Here is a 16,921-nt window from a genome sequence, read left to right as displayed (position 1 = left end):
ACAGCAGCACTGTACAAAAGGAAAGAATCATGCCTCTCTGCGTCAACAGGGAGGGGAAATTTCACAGGTATATATACCCTCAGGAGAGATAATAAACAAATCACAGTCTTTGCGCGGAACAGTCAGACAAATTAAAGGAAAGTTTATTTACACTCCAAAACCAAATCTATTCTTTCCCTCCCTTTCCCTCCCTCCTTTAGCCCCGCCGCGGTGGCTCAGTGGTTAGGGCGCTCGACTACTGATCCGGAGTTCCCGGGTTCGAACCCGACCGCGGCGGCTGCGTTTTTATGGAGGAAAAACGCTAAGGCGCCCGTGTGCTGTGCGATGTCAGCGCACGTTAAAGATCCCCAGGTGGTCGAAATTATTCCGGAGCCCTCCACTACGGCACCTCTTCCTTCCTTTCTTCTTTCGCTCCCTCTTTTATCCCTTCCCTTACGGCGCGGTTCAGGTGTCCGCCGATGTATGAGACAGATACTGCGTCATTTCCTTTCCCCAAAATCCAATTATTATTATTATCCCTCCTTTATCCCTTCCCTTACGGCGTGGTGAAGGTGTCCAACGTTATGTGAGATGTATACTGCGCCATTTCCTTCCACAAAAGATAGTTATTATTATTAAAATTATTATTATTAATCAAAACCCGTCTGTACATGACTACGGCGAGTGTAGCAGGCCAATCATCTAAACATATCGCGAACGTAGAAAAAGGTACACTACAGATTTCACATTAATACCTTCTCTTAAAAAGGCTTCTCTTAAAATGGCGCAAGAATGTACAGAAGAATCAGCCCTCCATGGGTAAACTGGGAAGTGGAGAGAAGTCGACCAGAAATGCGAAAAGAGCCGATTGAACGACTATCCGCGCCAGCACGCCTTCGCTGTCGGCGCACAAATCTTGGAAAGATCATTTATTGCTTTGCAACTAAATCTCCAGCGTAAAACAAATGGCCCTCGCTGTCACGAGCCGCGTTCCCTTCTAATCGTTGCATCAAATTGTTTATGTAACAGGCGATGTTCTTTTAGTCGTTGCATCAAACTGTTAAAAAATATGTAGTTTCTATTCGGACAAAGATGAAAAAAAAATGGAGGACGCTTAAGCTTAAGCAGTGTTGCAGCACTGCCAGGCAGTCCACGGAACGCCATCGCCCGTTCGGCGCGACGCGTGGTCCGTTGGAAAATTTAAGGAGAGGACGCGTGTCTAATATAACTCTGTGGACACCCGAACCGGGCCGTAAGGGAAAGACAATGAAATGATAATTGGTTTTAAAGAAAGGAAATGACTCCTGTCACATTTCTCGCTCGACAACCGGACCGTGCCGTAAGGGAAGGAAAATACGTTGCGAGGAGGAGGAAGGGAGATTTTTCGCTCACGGCCTACGCCGACGACACTGGCTTTTCTCTGACACGAACTTCTTAACGCTGTCGCGTTAAAAAGCTGCGGTTTTTTCTACTGATGAATTTGGTTAGAGAGCGAAAGCTGTGGTGTATCGGGCAAGTAGAAGCGGCTTAGCGTCTCTAACGTTCAGTGCGTTCCGCACGTTGGACAGGCAGCGCACCCATCCTGCCACAATGGCAGGTTGCAGTTAATGCTTGATCGCGAGCGGCTGCTCACCCAATGAACGCTGCGGGCTATTGAAGCAGTACCGCGAGTCTCTTACAACGTTGTCAACGCTGATGCATGCAGCCCACCTCTCCCTCTCACCACCGCCACGTACTTCAAAGGGCGATTGAGGCGTCCACTGCCTCACGGAGCCAGTTATGCTTCTTCCTTTCCTCAAAATCCTCTTAGTCTAGAGCGTTGTCAACGCCAACGCCAATGAACACAATGAACGCCGATAACCAGAAACGCCGAAACAGAGGTGAGCGGTTGGTTTCTTCGGCGGCTAAATGACAACGCCAATGAATACAATAAACGCCGATAACCCGAACGCCAAAACAGATCTGAGCGGTTGGTTTCATAGGCGGCTGTGTGACGTCAGAGCTGTCACGTGGTTTCTCCCCGGTTAATAATTGTTCTTTTGGGAGAAAGTAAATGGCGGAGTATCTGTCTCATATATCGTTGGACACCTGAACGGCACCGTAAGGGAAGGGATAAGGAAAGGAGTGAAAGAAGAAAGGAAGGAAGAGGTGCCGTAGTGGAGGGCTCCGGAATAATTTCGACCACCTGCGGATCTTTAACGTGCACTGACATCACACGGCACACGGGCGCCTTAGCGTTTTGGCTCCATAATAACACAGCCGCCGCGGTCGGGTTCGAATCCGGGAGCTCCGGATCAGTAGCCGAGCGCCCTAACCACTGAGCCACCGCGGCGGGGCCCATAACCCTAAACGCCAAAACCGGAAACCTAAACGTAAAAATAAACAGACTGACTATGGGAATGTCCCCATTCCTCCCCCCCCCCCCCCCCCCCCACTCGTGAGGGACGAGGTATCAACCCAAAATACCAGTGGAAGACACTACTGATCTGCGACCCCGCGACTCAGCTACAACTCGTCCGACTGGCCGAAGCCGCTTCCGAGAGCAAAAACGTTTCGACCGTCGTCTAGGCTGGAAGCCCTCTGGCTACCATCATTCTGTTGGACATAAAAGTTTTCCTCATCATCATCATCATCAGGCTTACTACACCCACTGCAGGGCAAAGGCCTCTCCCATGCCTCTCCAATTAACCCTATCCTTTGCCAGCTGCATCCACCCTTTGCCTGCAAACTTCTTAATCTCATCCGCCCACCTAACCTTCTGCCGCCCCCTGCTACGCTTACTTTCTCTTGGAACCCACTCCGTTACCCTTAAGGACCAGCGGTTATCTTGCCTTCGCATTACATGCCCTGCCCAAGCCCATTTCTTTCTCTTGATTTCGACTAGGATGTCATTAACCCGTGTTTGTTCCCTCACCCACTCTGCCCGCTTCCGATCTCTTAACGTTACACCTATCATTTTTCTTTCCATGGCTCGCTGCGTTGTCCTTAACCTAAGCGGAACTCTTTTCGTTAGCCTCCACGTTTCTGCCCCGTAGGTGAGTACCGGTAAGATTATGCTGTTGTACACTTTCCTCTTGAGGGAAATTGGTAAACTGCCACTCATGATCTGCGAGAATTTGCCATATGCGCTCCAGCCCATTCTTATCCTTCTAGTTATCTCCCTCTCATGATCTGGATCAGCTGTCACTACCTGCCCTAAGTAGACGTATTCCGGCACAATTTCTAGGCTTTCGCTGCCAATTGTGAACTGTTGTTCCCTTGCTAGGCTGTTGAACATTACCTTGGTTTTCTGCATGTTAATTTTTAGACCCATCGATCTGCTCTGCCTGTCTAACTCGTTGATCATGATTTGCAGTTCACCTCCTGAGTGACTCAGCAAGGCAATGTCATCAGCAAATCGCAGATTATTTAGGTATTCTCCATTTATTCTTATTCCCAACTGTTCCCAATTCAGGCTTCGAAATACCTAATGCAAACATGCGGTGAACAGCATTGGCGAGATCGTGTCTCCTTGCCTGACGCCCTTCCTTATTGGAATTTTATTGCTGACTTTATGGAGGACTATAGTAGCTGTGCAGTTGCTATATATATCTTCCAGTATTTTGACATAAGGCTCTTCTACCCCCTGATTACGCAATGCCTGTATGACTGCTGAGGTTTCCAAAGTTTTCCTATACTATCCTAAATTCCATCAGAATTTTTCGGGCGCCCTCCACTAAGGCGCCTCTTTCTTCGTCTACTACCTCCTTTTCCTTACGGCGCAGTTCGTTTGACCCTAGACGCAAGTCATGCGCCTTTCTTTTCCTCAAAATCAAGTCTATTCCATTTCCTTTACTCAAAACCAATTTTGCTAAAACAATCATACTTAAACTTTCTTTGGTTTGGATAAAAGGAAAGACGCATAATTTCCTCATTTTTGCAGGCAGACGCCACTATATACGGCACCTCTTTTTTCCTTTCTTCTCTCAGTCTCTCCTTTATCTCTTCCCTTACGGCGTGGTTCAGGTGCCCGCCGATATGTGAGACAGATACAGCGGCATTTAGTTTCAACAAAAACCAATTTTCATTTTTTTTCAATTTACGCTACCGCCTACTCGCAGCGCTACTGAGGTGTTACACTTTGCACATGCAAATCAGAGGCTTCAGACACACACTGCTGGGAACCGAAGAGTGCGGCTAGGAGTGTTTTGGTGGTGGTAGTGGTTTTATTAAAAATAATAGTAAAAAGGAAGGAAAAGATTTTTGCTAGCCCCGGCATCTGCCATCGATACTGAAGCACCTGAGCTGGGGCAGCGGAAATAAAGGATAGCAGGCAGAATGGAGAATTGAAATGAAAGAGGTGAGGGGACTTCGAACTAAAATGCGTGGCACACTATGGCTGTCTACGGCATGGGTGTTTACGAGAGGCGGCTATGCTGTCGCTTTGTCACAAGTAATCAGCTATGAAGTGCCCTTTTTAGGGGTAGCTTTAAAGCAAAAGCTCTACTCCTCGTTTACGAAGGTGGAGGTCATGTGTCTCTGAAGTTTAACCTTCAAACAAGGACGAGCGGAGGCTTGACCCCGACGCCATGCCACGTGACTCGCTGCGCCTTGCCAATGCTGCGTACGCGGAGCCGACGGCACACTCCTAACTGCTGGAAATTGCGTGGCGCGCCGTTCGCAATATAAGAGCGTGTGGCGTGTAGAGATTACTCCTTCTTAAAGTAGGCTGTAGCGGAATTCGGATCTAATGGATCTGATTTAATATATTCAGCGGGTCCTTGGACACAAGATATGAAACTTATTTTTAAAATATGGAGGAGTACTCGAATTGAAGGACTCTTGCACGGGTCGGCCCGGTTTTGCACTGCCTCCGGGATCGGCCGGCGGCCTATGGGCCTATTAGCGCGTGGCGCCTTTTCTTTCTACCTTTTCACTCCTATCCTTTAACTCTCCTACTTTCAGCACGCGGCAGCGAGCGCGGCTCGGCTTGAGCCAGTAGGCAGGCCCATGTTCTTTCCTTTTCATTTTTCCTCTCAGCAACATCAGTCAGTCAGAGATTAGTGGAGGAGGTCACTTCCTGGCTCTACGGGGCCAGTATCTCCGGGCTCTCACATATGTGGCGAGGGCTCCCTGTCGCCGGCTGTATATGTTGCTAAACCTTCGTCATCGTTTCGGATGACGAATTGCGACGTGCGTCCTGTCTTTCATTCTTTTACTCACTCATCTCTTAGCGCTACCACTGCATGCACGTGGCAGCGATTGTGCCTCAGCTTGATCCAGTGAGCAGGCCCGTGCGCCATTTTTCCTTCAGTCGCAACAACACGACCACCTTCGTGCGCTTACCTTAAGGGCCGTCGTGCGATCGTTTTGGAGCGGCTTCCGCCAGGCCCGCTTGGCGAACGGGCCGCCAATTTTCGGCCTCCAGGCGGACGTGGGGCGGAAATGTGTTGTTCGATCACTTAGGCGCTTGCGAGCGAGGCGGATAGTCCCAGCATTTCGATTGGCGCGCCGATTGGCAGTGCCTGTCGTGTAATCGCGTGCGGCGGTACAGGCATGCATACTTATAGCAAAACACGCAGATATCATGCAGGAGGAATAGCCTGTATTAACTGCGGCGTAGTCGAGCCATTCGTTCCGTCAACGTTTTTTGTTTCTGCCGCAGGATTTTCGTCGAAGGTACAGTCGTGGCCGGCTGTGATATGTGTGGGAAACCACATGTGGACCATTTATATCCGAGAGGCCCAAAAACGCGTCATATCGCGATCGCGAACTCCTCGTTCGATCGCGATGTTTTCACAACGGTCGACGATTTGCCAAAATAACAGAAGGCTGCCCCCTATGAAAGTTAGGCTACCCTCAGGATTTCAGGACAACGCCGCCATTCTTATTGAGAAATTGTCGATAGGGTCAGGCCACAGTACAGGCTGCTATCAACCGAGCGTAATTATTACCGGGATAATCACATTTTCAAATAGTTAAGATTACATACTTAAATGTTTTATCCACTAATTAAAAATTGCACACTGCAGTGTTTTTGCACTGCTGACAGAGAAAAAAATAATTGCACTTGCACCCTTTACTAAGCATTTGCACAGTTGTTGTCATTTTAATATGTAAACAACCTTTCCCCCAACTACCCACACTCAGCTGACTGTTAATGCAAAAGACATGCTTATCTATTCAATATATATTGTCACGGGTGGTACAGCTGTTGGATACGTCAAAGTAGGTGACTGCAGTGGACGTCAGTAGCAGTCCCAAAAGCGGAGCGTTCGCAGCCAGACACTTCGGCTTCTTTTTCTAAGGCCAGCTCGCGCGCGCATTCCGCGCTCTCGTGGCGCCGATTGTAGCGATCTGCATCTCGAAGTTGTTGGTCCTGAATTCGAACTTTGGCCAGTTGGCGAGCAGCTTCGGCGCGTTCCAGGAACGTGTAGGTATCAGTGTGAAGGCTAGAGTCGTCCAGATGTGGTAACATTGCGTCGAGCATCGTCGTCACTGCACGGCCGTAGACGAGTTGGAATGGGGACATCTGCGTTGTTTCTTGCATGGCCGTATTGTAGGCGAAGGTGACATAAGGAAGCACTTCGTCCCACGTTTTGTGTTCAATATCGACGTACATGGAAATCATGTCAGAAAGGGTTCGGTTCAGTCTTTCAGTCAACCCGTTCGTTTGAGGGTGGTACGACGTTGTTCGGCGGTGGTCGGTATGACTGTAAACCAAGATCTCCTGCAGCAGCTCAGCCATGAACGCAGGGCCTTTGTCAGTGATCAGCACTTCAGGTGCCCCATGGCGGAGTACGATCTGATGCACGAAGAACTTAGCGACTTCTAAAGCGGCGCCACTGGATAGAGCTGACGTTTCTGCATAGCGGGTAAGGTAGTCCTTCGCGACAATTATCCATTTGTTGCCAGAGTTCGAACGTGGGAACGGACCCAGCATGTCCATTCCTATTCGTTGGAAGGGCCTTGTGGGTGGTCTAATGGGCATCAAGAACCCAGCTTGTTTGGTTGACGGTACCTTGCGACGCTGACAGGCTCGGCACGTTCTGACGTAGTGAGTGACATCAGCACGGAGACGAGGCCAGTAGTAATTCTCTTGGATTCGGGCTAGCGTACGGGCTATGCCCAAATGTCCAGAAGTGGGTTCGTCATGGAAGGCTTGGAGGATTTCATTGCGCAGGCTAGGTGGTACGACGATTAGGCATTGCGAATTGTTTGGAGCGAAATTTTCTTGACCAGAAGACCATTGCGGATGCATAAGGATGGCAACACGCGCCTGAAAGCGCGTGGGGCGGTCGTGTTGCTGCCGTTGAGAAATTCCATTACGTCTCGAAGTTCGAGGTCGGCGCATTGTTGGTCAGCGAGGCAGGAGGCGCTGAGAGCAGTCAGTAAGATGTCGTCATCATTACAGGCGTCGGTAGAAGGATCTACTGGGGCGCGGGACAGACAATCGGCGTCAGAGTGCTTGCGCGCGGATTTGTACACGACAGTCATGTCGTATTCCTGGAGCCGCAGACTCCATCGGACGAGGCGAGCGGACGGGTCTTTAAGGCTTGCGAGCCAGCATAAGGCATGATGATCGGTCACCACCTTAAAATTTTTGCCGTAAAGGTACGGTCGGAATTTCGAAGTGGCCCATACAATGGCAAGGCATTCTTTCTCGCTAGCGGAATAGTTTGATTCGGCTGGTGACAAACATCGACTTGCGTAAGCGATGACCCGTTCTTGACCTGCTTGGATCTGGACCAGGACAGCACCTAAGCCGATGTTGCTGGCATCAGTATGGAGCTCCGTGTCGGCGTTTACGTCGAAGTGAGCCAGAACGGGAGGCGCCTGCAGGAGGCTTTGAAGGCTGCGGAATGCATTTTCTTGCGCTGCTTCCCATGTGAAAGGTGTGTCCGACCTTGTTAGGCGCGTCAGCGGCTCGGCAATGCGAGCAAAATCTTTCACGAAGCGACGGTAATACGCGCACAATCCAAGAAAACGGCGGACAGCTTTCAGGTCTTGCGGCAGCGGAAAATGGGCAATAGCTGTTGTTTTTTCAGGATCAGGCTGAACACCGGCTTGATTCACAACGTGCCCTAAGAACTTCAGCTCTGTATACGCAAAGTGGCATTTCTCATTTTTGAGCGTGAGTCCAGAAGACCTTATTGCTTGTAGGACCAATTCGAGGCGGTGAAGATGCTCCTGGAAAGTCGGGGCGAAGACGACAACATCGTCAAGATAGACGAGACACGTCTGCCATTATAAATCGGCAAGGACGGTATCCATGAGGCGTTGGAAAGTTGCCGGTGCAGAGCACAGTCCAAAGGGCATGGCCGTAAATTCATACAGGCCATCTGGAGTAATAAAAGCTGTTTTTTCACGGTCCCGCTCATCGACCTCAATTTGCCAGTAACCTGACTTGAGGTCCATCGAAGAAAAGTATTTAGCGCTACAAAGGCGATCCAGAGCGTCGTCGATCCGGGGGAGAGGATAGACATCCTTTTTGGTGATTTTGTTTAAGCGACGGTAGTCTACACAGAACCGCAATGTTCCGTCTTTCTTCTTCACAAGGACGACTGGCGCTGCCCAGGGACTCCGGGAAGGACGAATTACGTCGTCGCGGAGCATTTCCTTGACTTGGCGGCCAATAGCGTCGCGTTCAGCGGGAGACACTCGGTAGGGGGACTGTCGGAGAGGGTGCACGTTATCGTCCGTAATAATGCGATGCTTCGCTAGGTGAGTTCGTCTAACACACGATGATACCGAAAAGATGTCGCCGTAGCGCAGAAGAAGATCTTTAACTTGTTGTTTCTGCGTCGGGGAGAGTGCTGGATTGACGTCGAACGTGAAACCATTGACTGGGCTCTGCTCTTGCGACAACGACATTGTGGAAATACTGGGTGTGCTGCTGACATGGGCAATGACATCAACGTGAGCCACAACGGTTCCCACGTTCAGATGTTGGTGTGTACCACCGAAATTGGTTATCAGCACTTCTGTTTCTCCGTCGACGAGATTAACGACTCCTCTGGCGACAGCAAGGCTCCTGGCAAAAAGCAAGATCTGGTTGCCTTCCGCGACTCCTTCGAAATTCCGCACAGTCTTGGCGCCGACAGAAACCATAATACTCGAACGAGGTGGGATGGTGACGCGGTCATCCAGGATGCAAAGTGCGGTCGGATGGTCTGGATCTCTGTGTATTGCGTTCTCTGTGGAGAAACACACGGCCTTTGACTGGAGGTCGATGACCGCTCCATTCTCGGTCAAGAAATCCATCCCGAGAATAACGTCACGTGAACAATGTTCGAGTGTAACGAACGTTGCCAGGTAGGTTGCGCCTTGAACTGCTACTCTTGATGTGCAAGTCCCGGTCGGTGTAACTAAGTGACCCCCGGCTGTACGAATCTGTGGGCCCATCCACGGAGTGGTGACCTTTTTCAGAGTGGCGGCGAAATTTCCACTGAGGATAGAGTAATCCGCCCCTGTGTCGACGAGTGCAGTGACGTCTGTTCCGTCGAGGGAAATGCTCAGGTTTGCTGTCGTAGACGGCGTGTGAGCGGTACGGCGCGGTGTTCGGTCACGGCTGCGGTGCGGCGCGGGTTCATTTCGATACGTCAGGTGGCATTCCCGTCGAGTCGGCGTTTCACGGTGTTGGACGGCATTCGGTCGTGGCATCGGGTGGCCACCTAGTTGCGGCGTAGGAGAGTCTGTTACATTTCGTCGGTGAGCAACCTCCCCCTCAAAGGTTGCTGCTTTTAGTTTTCCTGGCGGGGGCTTGGGGACCTTCCCCGAGGAAAGTCACTGTAAGACCGACGACGTGGGGATGGCGACCTGCGGGTCCCACTGGCAGATTCGGCCAGATAATCGTTGATTTCTCTGGGTCGCTGCCCAGGCTGCGGACGTGGTGCATCTGCAGGGAACCCCGGCAGGCCCATCTGACGATACCTGCAGTTGCGGTACAGGTGGCCCGGCTCACCGCAGTGATAGCAGAGAGGACGGTAGTTGGGAGTGCGCCAGATGTCACTTTTACGGGGATAGGATGGAGCAGGACGAGCAGGTTGTGGCGGCCGAAAAGAGGCCGGGGTTTCCTGAAGACGAGTCGGCGGCGGTTGTGCGCGACGAGCAACAGCGGCGTATGTCATTTGCGGTGGGGCTGTGGACGGCTGAAAGGGAGCTGGTGTTGTAAGCGCCTGTTGCACCTCTTCCCGAATAACCTCGGATAGAGCAGTAACCGTTGGCGCAGGCGGCGTAGCCGGGAACAGCTTCTGGAGCTCCTCGCGAACGATAGCTCGTACGGTTTCGCGAAGCATGTGGGTGTTACTGATGTCCGTGGTTGCCGCAGTCATAGCCAAAGGTTGACGCTCGTATTGCCGCAACCGCATATCGAGTGTCTTTTCCATGGTGGTTGCCTCCGACAGAAACTCCGCGACCGTGCTCGGTGGATTGCGAACCAGTCCGGCAAAGATTTGCTCCTTGACACCTCACATAAGGTACCGGAGTTTCTTCTGCTCTGTCATGTCCGGGTCAGCTCGACGAAATAACTTTGCCATCTCTTCGAAGTATACCAGTATGCTTTCATTTGGTAGCTGGGTTCGGGACTGAAGGAGCAGATCGGCCCGTTCTCTTCGAATCACCGTGGTGAAATCCTTCAGGAACTGGTCTTTAAATACGTTCCACGTCGTTATGGACGACTCCCGGTTCTCGAACCACGTACGAGCTGCGCCCTCCAGCGAAAAGAACACGTGTTGAAGCTTGGAGTCTTCCGCCCATCTGTTGTACCGGGCCACGCGTTCAAATTTCTCCAGCCAGTCTTCCGGGTCTTCGCCTGGAGAATCTTGGAAGATCGGTGGCTCCCGAGGCTGCTGCAGCACAACAGAAGGTGAACTAATCGTCGTCTGCATGCCTATTTCGGGCTGGACGGTCGTCGACGATGGCGCTGAACGAACCGCTTGGGTTGAGCGAGACTCCAGAAGCCCAAACTCGGGTTGAAGGCTTTGGAGCCGGCGGCTGCCGTGGTGTACAGGCGTCACCTCGATGGCAGATGACCCTCGAGGACTTGAATCCCTGCTTGCTGGGGGAGTCCGAGCCATGGAATGCGTTACCCAGCGCCCTCCAGCAGATGTCACGGGTGGTACAGCTGTTGGATACGTCAAAGTAGGTGACTGCAGCGGACGTCAGTAGCAGTCCCAAAAGCGGAGCATTCGCAGCCAGACACTTCGCCTTCTTTTTCTAAGGCCAGCTCGCGCGCGCATTCCGCGCTCTCGTGGTTCTAGTAGAACGACAACGATGAATGGGCGGTGTCAATATGTTGTGTGTGCATGTGTCTCTGAATTGTGTATGCATTAAAAATTCACATTTTAGCACACTGCTGTCAAACACAAATGCGAATGCACTTGACAAATCATGACTTTTCCATCTGTTTGGAAGAGGTAAAATCAGTTCTAATTTAAGCACTTCTACATTTTAAAAAACAGTGACAATGTAACAATAGTGACCTATTTTTGTTGTTTTTCAGTCTATTATTAAAGCCAAAATAGAAATAGCACTGTGCGGCTGCAAAGGGGCTTAGACATGCATCACTTGGCTGTAGTGCAAGGCTTTGTTCTCCGCAGTGATTGCGGGCCATCAGGTAGTCCTTTAGCATTCCTTCATGAGCTGATATTGCCGTTGCACAAGTCAGACTACAACATTGAAAACTAGTATGGGTAGTTCTGCTGAAGGCCATGTCATTGTTGCATTGTACAAAATAAGCTGGCATATACTCTGTGCAACTTCAAAGCATTCTCAAATGTCGCTGTGAGTGGAAAACAAAGTGGGTGCCTTTGTATTGCATAAAAGCCTACACATGTCTTTCTATTACTATAAACATAATGAGATGTGGGAGCCAGTAAGGTGGATTACAGGTAGAGGAAATGTAAGAACCAATTTGGAGGGGTTACATTGCAATGGCTCCTGGCTTAGCCTGAGAAAGAATACTTTGTACAGTCAGGAAAACTGGATACAATGACCCTATAATCTGGTAATCTCAAGCAAACACCAACATCTCAAGCAGGATTTGTAAACTCTGATTTCCAGTATGAGATCTATGATGTCGCACAATAAAATGAAATAAAAATTGAGCCATTTATGTATGTGACAGGCATGTATGCATATGTTCTCTGATACAACTTTAAAGCAATGTTTAAGAGTTATTTTCACTCATTAGTAAAATGTGGACTGATTGAATGTAAAGGTGACCAGTTCCCAATATAGGTAGCAAAACTGAGCATTGCTTACTGGTAACTGATGTTTATGCCACTCAACATGTGTTGAATTTTAGAGTACGCTATTTGTTGCCGACTATCAACATTTTCAGCAAAGTATACCTATTTCACTGCCAGTCCGGTTTTCAAAGAAAGAAATTAATTGAGGCATGGATAGGCATCAGAAACATGAAAAAGACCAATTTGAAGTTAGGCCGAAGAATTCCGAGAAAAACAGATAAGCAGTGATGACATTTGTCTTTACTGGTGTCTCTTTGTTGCAAATTGAAGTTGCCGGCTTTTGTGTTAAAGATGAACCACAGCCCTGTTACCACTATCCTGAATATATAAATGTCACATGCGTAAACATGCATTCGTAGCATCGTCACTAAGCCATTTTTTGAAGGCGGTGTGTTGCTTAGCTGAAGAGACGATAAGAGAGAGAAATCAAGAAACATCTGACACAGATAGGCACAATAATGCATGCTTAGCTTTTCAGTGCACAGGTTCAGTTCGCTAGACCTAGCTTGTGCACAGATTACAAGTTAGCGCAAAATGCAACTGTATGCAGTCCGACAAAACTATTGTGTAAATCTGCCCCAATATAACTTGAAATAGATTCTGAGGAAAGTTCTTACACCCGGCCGCGGCGGTTGAATTTCGATGGAGGCGAAATTCTAGAGGCCCGTGTGCTGTGCGATGTCAGTGCACGTTGAAGAACCCCAGGTGGTCAAAATTTTCCGAGCCCTTCACTACGGCGTCTCTCATAGCCTGAGTCGCTTTGGGACGTTCAACCCCCATAAACCAAACCAAACCAAAGTTCTTACGCGTAGGACAGCATTGTATTGTCTTGCCGAGCTGAGCAAACTATACATACATACATACATACATACATACATACATACATACATACATACATACATACATACATACATACATACATACATACATACATACATACATACATACATACATACATACATACATACATACATACATACATACATACATACATAAATACCTACATACATACATACATACATACATACATACATACATACATACATACATACATATTTATTTATTTGTCACAATTACAAGTAGAAATAAGTGTGCCCGCGGAAGCGCAAGTGCGCTTGTGGTTGGGTCACGGCAATCAAACGAAGTACAGGCTCAGTATCGACGAAAAAACATAGTTTCCTGTATGTAGAAACAAAACAAATACTACACAACAAAGCTTATTGCAATAAGACACATAATATTTCTAAATACAAAAAAGAACAATATCACTAATGCACACTGCCAAATTAAGACACTTATTTACACAGGTTCAAAAACAACTTAAACAACCTAGATTCACATGGGATGGCAAACTCAGAGTATTTAGAGCATTCTCTTAAAGCAAGCTTACAGGGCTTTTGACATATTAAGCCAGGACTTTATTCTAAATTTTACCTCTTTAAGGGATTGTAATGATAGCATTTCAGTTGGAAGCTGGTTAAAATGAAATCGGATGTAGAATATTCGGCACCTTTTCCCGTAATTAGTATATACCTTGGAAAGTTTAAACCGATTTATTTTTCTTAATACCTTGAGCTTGTTTTCAGGGTGTTTAAATTTATTTGAGAAATAGTTTCTGGTAATTACTACATGCGTGAATAGATCATCAATGCAGAACATATCAGCAACGAGCATCCGTTTGGTACTTTCAAGGGTCTCCATTGACGTGCCATACAAAACGTTAGCGGAAATTATGCTCAGTATTCTATCGATTTGACTGATTCTTGACGATGCACACGAACCATAAATAGTGACGCCATACCATAAAACGGACTCCCCTAGGGCTTTAAACACCAGTTGACGCAGCCTGACAGCAGTATTGAATTTTATCCTGTACAGATGCATAGAAATTACACGGAGACGTTTGATGAGATGCTCAACATGGGCTGTCCAGGTCATGGTGGCGTTAAAATGAATGCCCAGATATTTGACTGTTTCAAAGAAGGGTAAAGGAACACACTGGCAACTAAAGCAAACATTACCATGCAAAATAACAGATTCATTTAATATAACTTTTTTATGTGGGTTTCTGAAACAAACCAAAGTTGTTTTTTTTCTTATTTATGTAAATCTGATTACCTGAAAACCAGTCGCACACTTGTTTAACATCCGACTGTAGCAGCTCTGCAGCCCTATTGTATGACTCGTGCGAAACAAGCAACGCTTTGTCATCAGTGTATTGGTAGAGTAATGAATTCAGACCTAGATGTGTTAAATCATTGACATAAATATTAAAAAGAAAAGGTCTTAAAACGGAACCTTGTGGCCCGCCATATAGAATTGGTTTGAAATGGCTGAAGTCATCTTTGACTCTCACAACCTGAGCACGATTGGAGAGGTAGGTATTGAAAAAAAAGCTGATAAGGCCCGCGAAATCCAATTCTGTCTAGTTTCTGTAACAAAACCCCGTGGTCAACAGTGTCAAAAGCTTTGGATAAGTCTAAAAATAATCCAAGGACAACTTCGTTTCTATCTATATGCAAGTTAATGTGATTGCAGCAATCTTCAAGAAGATCTACAGTGCTCATATTACGCCTGAATCAATACTGCGTGTTATTGATTATAGAAAGTCGGTCACAGAACGACACCATATTTCGATATACAATTTTCCTCATTAAAACAGTAATACTCGGCAATATTGCGATCGGTCGGTAGTTTCTTTTATCAGATTTCTTCCCCGTTTTATAGATTGGTCGTATAACCGATATATTTATTCGTTGCGGTATATCTCCTGTTGAAAAGCAACCATTGAGAATATGCAAAAGCACGCTTTTTAGCTTGTTATAATTATTCTTTAGATCACGTAATCTGATCTTATCATATCCTGGAGGTTTGTTCAATGGGAGGACCTTAATGGTATCCCATAACTCAGTGTCACCCAGTGTCGGTAAGGAAGCAGAGTTTGGAATGCTTGGACCTATATACGGTGTAAACGGAGCTGGGGCTGCGATTTTAATTCCTTCACGGATGTAGCGAACTGCTCACTGAACGAGTTCGCTGTTGATCGACTGTTTTCGCTACCAAAGCTACGAGTTAGTTCATCATCTAGATTTCTGCTCTTTGTTTTCCCCATAATGTCATGAAGAAGTCCCCACGTCCTTTTCCTATTACCGCGATATTTTACAAATTCAGCCGAGAAAAACCGCCGCTTCTCTAATCTCAACTTTGATGTGAGTTTATTCCTAAGTGCACGATACTGCTTTCGTAACTCAACGTCAGAGGGATTAGACTTACACAGTTGCCATAGCTTACTTTTTCAAACGATAATGCTATGACATCATTTGTTATCCATTTCTTTTCAGGGTTTCTAATTTTTTGTTTCACTCGTCGCATGGAACGAGAGTAAATCTCATTGAAGTTTTTAACAAGTAAGTCCTATGCTTCTGTGTGATCACGCATTGTTAGGCTTTGCCAGTCAAAGATCTGGATCAAGTCGTCTACGTGTCGGTCGTCAAGAATGATTATTGTACGCAGAGGTGGCTTCGGCGTTTCATATTCATTACTAGTCATACAAAGAGCCTGGAAATAATTATCAGCTACGTTTTCTCGTACCACTGCAGCCATTGCATCTAATGTTGGACATCTCGTAGCAATGTGATCAATACAAGACTGTGTAAGCAAGGCACTAGCAAATTCCTCCCGAGTATAACTACGAATAACATTATCAATGCCATACCCTGCTAGTAAATCAAGATAATCCTCCACACCACTTTTCTTTGGTTGCAGGATATTAATGTTAAGATCCCCCGCTAGTATAATATTACAATGAGAATGTTTGCTTAGGAAACAGGAAAGCTCAGTAAAAAATCGTTGCAGGTCAGAACTAGGTGGACGATAAACTGCGATAAGCAAAAATGTCTCAGCGTGGCTACTAACAGAAAGTGCAACAACCTTTGCAGCCGTGAATGTACAAGTCAATTTCTCGACAAACCACGAATTTCTAACAAACACTAAGACCTCGCCACCTCTGCCAGAGGACCGAGAGAGCGAGAAAGACCGAAATCCCTGCAATACAAACCCATGAGACTGGAGCTCATTTACATTTATTTCGGTTAACATTACGGCGTCTAGATTTTTTATTGACTTGAATAAGTGGACGTTTAGAGAATCCCAATGCCTTCTAATGCTTCTAATATTTACATGTACGAGGTCTAAAATAGGTTTTGAGCGTGATGTCGTGAGGAAGCCATCTCTGTGTCCATTCCATTCAGCAAACGAGTCAAACTGATCATTCATTGTTATGGGAGTTTGCTAATATCATCCTCATTTTTAATCTTAAAAACAGCAGAGCCCTCCATTTTCCTCACGAAAACATGTCCATTTTTTGCCCAAGCATATTTGTACGACTTTGCCTTTGCAGCATTTTTAGCGAGCCACAGTAGTTTCTTTGTGTAGGATGTTAAGTTCTCATTTATGTAAATGTTGTCATCGCTCAGTGCATAGCGCTTCCGGAGCCAGAGCTCACGGTAGCTCATCGACTTGAATTTTACAAGAATTACTGACACTTTGCCAACTCTGGCCGGCAGTCTATGCACAGCATCTATACATTCATCTATTTTTTCTGGGATTTCCAACTCACTCGCAAGCGACTTCAATTGAGCTACAAGGTCCTCGGTGTCAGTCTTCTCAATTCCATGCACCTCAATATTCTGTCGGCGAGAGTAGGCTTCCAG

Source organism: Amblyomma americanum, chromosome 8, assembly GCF_052857255.1.
Source record: "Amblyomma americanum isolate KBUSLIRL-KWMA chromosome 8, ASM5285725v1, whole genome shotgun sequence".
NCBI classification, from domain to species: Eukaryota; Metazoa; Arthropoda; class Arachnida; order Ixodida; family Ixodidae; genus Amblyomma; species Amblyomma americanum.
Note: the sequence above shows the minus strand (reverse complement) of the source record.